This window comes from Pteropus alecto, unplaced genomic scaffold, assembly GCF_000325575.1.
Source record: "Pteropus alecto unplaced genomic scaffold, ASM32557v1 scaffold63, whole genome shotgun sequence".
In the NCBI taxonomy this organism is placed as follows: domain Eukaryota; kingdom Metazoa; phylum Chordata; class Mammalia; order Chiroptera; family Pteropodidae; genus Pteropus; species Pteropus alecto.
In genome coordinates this window covers 154,385-159,457 of record NW_006434897.1, presented here as the reverse complement: position 1 = coordinate 159,457, position 5,073 = coordinate 154,385, and positions in this window count along the sequence as shown.

Here is a 5,073-nt window from a genome sequence, read left to right as displayed (position 1 = left end):
CAAAGCGACAATTATCAAAATAGCATGGTATTAGCAAAAAAAAAAAAAAAACAGACACATAGATCAATGGAACAAAACTGACAGTCCATAAATAAATAAATAAATAAATAAATATAGGAACTTAAAAAAGTAATTGATTTGAAACATAAGTGATGTTTTGTGGAATTTATAACATATAGAATAAGATATATGATAAATAGTACCAAGGAGAGAAGAAGGCAAATGGAAGTATATTTATATATGGTTTTTACATTATATATGAAATGTTATACTATCAATTTAAGGTATACTGTAATAGGTTAAGGATGTATATTGTAACCACTAAAGGAACCACCACAGAAATAAAACGATAAGATAACAAACCAAAAGAAGAGATAAATATAATGCTAAGAAATAACTTAAGGCAGGAAAAGAAGAAGAAAAAAAAAGGATACGTGGGGGAAATAGAAAACAAACAATAAAATGATAGACGTAAAGCTAACCATATCAAAAATTATATTAAATGTAAAGGTACTAAACAATCAATTAGAAGGCAGGGAAGGAAAATCCAAGTACATGCTGTTTTTAAGCAATTCTTTTCAAATAGGAAGAAATAAGTAGGTTAAAAGTAAAAGGATAGAAAAAAAGATACCATGAAAAAAGATACCACGAAACATTACTCATAAGCTGGAATAGCTATATTAATGTCAGATAAAGTACATCATTTATAATAGCATCAAAAATAATAAAATATTTGAGAATATATTTAACAAAGAATATGAAAGATCTGTGTACTGAAACCTGTAAGATATTGAAGAAAGAAATTGAAGATGAAAATAAGTGGAAAGATATTCTGTGCTCATGGATTAGAAAAATTAATATTGTAAAAAGCTACCCAAAGTGATCTACAGATTCAATGCAATTCCTATCAAAATTTTAATTGCATTTTTTCACAAAAATGGGACAAACAATCCTAAAATTTGTATGAAACCATAAAAGACTCCAAATAACCAAAGCAAACTTTGAAAGAACAAAGCCTGTGGCATCACATTTCCTGATTTCAAACTATATTTCAAAGATATAGTAATCAAAACAGTATGATATTAGCATAAAAACAGACACATAGATCAACGGAACAGAAGAGAGAGCCTAGAAATAAACCCACACATATATGGTCAATTAATTTTTTACAAAGGCACCAAAACACAAGATGGAGAAAGAATAGTCCTTCAATAAATGATATTGGGAAAACTGGATATCTACATGAAATAGGATAAAACTGGACCCCTATTTTATACAATTCACAAAAATTAACTCAAAGTGAATTAAAGACTTAAATGTAAGACCTGAAATCATAAAACTCCTAGGAGAAAACATAAATAAGCTCAACACTATTTTATATGTGTAACATTTTATATCACCAGTTTATTATAAAATTTATATGTATTAAATGGCTGTAAGAAACATTTTTAATAGATTAAAATCTAGAGTCACATACGAATAATAATCAGTGATCTTTTAAATTTTTTTTCCAATATCTAGCGCATTGTAAATACTTAATAAATCATTGGCAAATGAATGACTGACAGAGTTAAGCCTCCCACTCTAATCAAGAAGCTCCTCCACTGGTTATGACTGAGGCTTTATCATCTTTAGATTATTTATTTGGCTAAAAAAAAAAACTTTGGTTGAACTGAAACTATTCTTTAAAAGTTTGGTGGTTCTGACTTACAGAGGAAATTAAACTTGATCTGGTTCCACATAACACTTATTAAAGTATTCAAATTCATGTATCCACTGTACAAGCTTTCCCTCTAGACCTCCAACTTATTCTCATGTAAGAGTTTTCAGATGTTTTCCATTAACTTATTTATCATCAGAATACAATTGATACTCCTCTTAAAAAGTAGTTTTCATGTTTTAACACAGTATGCCAATGCAGAATTCAGAAGGAATACCTCTTCTTTTATTGGAAATGTCTTCTACTCATATGGGCTAGGTATTCGTGAAAAGTTTAAGTTAACACAGCACAGTTATATGTGGCCACCATTAACAAACTTCTAACAATATTAATATACTTAGGTCTGCATTTATATAACAATTTTTAACTTGAGCATAGAATTTCATATTTAGACTGATAGATATCTCCTTTATTAGATTTAAATTATTATTTTAATCTATTAAAATATTTTTATATCTTCATACCATTCTCTATTTCAAAAGTATTTACTATTTAATATACCAGTTATATATGACTTAATTTTTTTAAATCTTTTACTTCTTTACAAATTCTCTATGAAATATATATATATTCAAGTCATTTTCATTAATCATTATTCTTTCATTCATTCAACAAGTGAATATTTTCTGATATTATCTCAATTTTCAGATAACAAATTGATAAAAATAGAAAAAAGAGATTATATAGTTGATTTGGTAAGTCTAGATAATATATGTTATTGAAACAATTAATTAAAAGAAGACTAAAGAAAAATAAACTTTATATTCTCACTTTACTTGTTACAAAAAATTTTTTTTAAGAAAATTCAGGATCACTTTTCTCTTAAAAAATATCAATAATAAATGTAACGTTTAAAATTTCAAAAGAAAAAAGGAAAACTTCTTGGCTAAAAACTATGAAACACTGCTGAGAGAAATTAAAGTTCTTAAAAATCAAAGGGATATGCCATGTTTGTGTATTACAAAATGCAGATGTCAAGCAAGTGCATGATGTTGGTGTCTAAACTCCCCAAATTGATCTGTAGACTCAATGCAATCCCAAAATCCCAGCTGATTATAAATTATATATGAAAATATAAATGATCTGGAATAGTTCAAACAATCCTGTAAAGGGAGAACAAAATTGAAGAACTCGTACTACTTGATTTCAAGACTGACTTACTATCATCAAAAGATAGTGTTAGAATAAGAAAAGATAAGAAAATATTCATAACACATATATCAGATAAGGGTTTGTATCCAGTATATATATCATATATATTACAATCCCATAACAAACAATTCCATAAAATTAATGGGCAAAGGACTTGAACAAAGAGTTGACAAAAGTTGATATATGCTGGTCAATCTGCACAGAAAAAGTGCTCAATGTAATAGTCATTGGTAAATTGCAAATTAAAATCACGAGATACCACTATACACCCACCAGAGTGACATCACCAAAAGGTGGTATGCATGTGGAATGATTATAACTCTCATACATTGCTGGAGAGAGTATAAAATGATACAAACACTTCGAAAAATTATCAACTTATAAAGATGAACATATAATTTAGCAATTCCACTCCTAGGTGTCTACCCAAAAAAAGAAAACATATCCAGTAATATGCAGGTAAATGTTTAACCAGCAGCTCTAACAAAAATTAACTAATTAATAAAATTTTTAAATTTGTAAAAGTCCTGATTTGTAGCATTATCAATTTCTGTTGGGTACATACTCCTGCCACATAAGCTACCAACATAACATCTCTAAACACAGGGTTTGGAAGAGATGCACACTATTAAATTCTAGTGAGCCAATGAGAGCCAGCTACAGCATACCAGTGTATGTGTCCAAAAGCTATTTGTACTTATGCTTCATTCATAATAACAAAAATATGAAAACAACCCAAATATCCAACAACAGAAAAAGATAAACACATAGCAAAATATTCATACAGTTGAATACTGCTTAGCAATGAAAAGGAATTTACTACCAAATATGCAAGAATGTAGATAAATTTCAAAAACATATACTGAGTAAAAAATACATAAGAGTACATTGTGTGATTCTATTCATATGAATTTCTAAAATAGGCAAAACTAACTTATAAAGATAGAAATCAGAACGGCAACTGCCTCTTGGGGTGGGGATGGTTAATTGACAATTGACTGAGAAGGGGCATAAGAGAGCTTTCTGGGGTAATGGAAAAATGCTCTATCTGAATGGTGGTGTGGGTTACATATATAAACATATTTGTCAAATTTCATCAAACTGTATGCTTACCATATGTGAATTTACTCCGTATGAAATACACTTTAATAAAAACATTTTACACTTTAGTGTTGTTTTTGTTATCCTTTCTCAACCAAGATTTTCATTAAAAGTTGTAAAAACTTGTATGGACAGATAATATGTGAAAATGTCTGTAAATAAACTAAAAATGCAAAGGACTAGCCTTTGATACAATGGTAGAAGTGGTTAGGCAGTTAGAATATGTAAAAATTTTTAATCGAGTTTTAGGATTTGGTTATCTCGGAAGAAGGGAGGAAAGTGAAACCAGGTTTGCCAGAGTTTCTAATAGTACACAGTTTTATGCTCAGTGTTTTTATTTTATGACTGGGTGAGATAATGTCAGTGTTTCAAATTATTCCACAAATATTAAAGTTTTGGATGATTTAAAAAATGCAAATTATGAGTTTTCTGACTGATCTATCCTTTTTATAGATATTATTTGTTTACAGGTATAAAGTAATTTTTATATTTATAAAGTAGAAGTACAAAGCGGAAATATGAAAGAGAAGTTTATGCTCTCTACATCTATCTGAAACCCTTGGCTACCCCAGATATACATTTCCTCTTTAATCTTTTCCAAATTAATCTTTCTCTCCACAACATCAAAACGTATCAGTCAAGGTTAAAGGAAAACAGCGTGGTTCTATATTTAGAAGAGAGACTTAAAGAGGTACTTGTAATAAACTCTTATAACTACTATTGTTTCAAGTGGTTTTGTTAGATTAGAGAGGGAGACCTTCTTGAAGTGTTTTCTAAACATGAAACAAATTCAAAACATGTTTTTCCCCCAACGGGTATATCTTAACTCTCTTGAACACATGAGCATTCTAAGTGCAATGTGAAACCTTTCAAGTTGTTTTATATTCATTTACACTTATCAAAACATTATTTTTAAGTAATTACTTATATGCAAATGTTCTCCTGAGCTTTCTCTTTAAGGAAGTTAAAGTAAAAATGTCAAGTTGTAGATGACCTTTTGCCACACAATTTCAAGCATCAAGGAATCCCCTGACAATTTCAAGCATCAAGGAATCCCCTGGACTGCGCCATAAGAACTCCCAATATCTTGAGAGATCCCG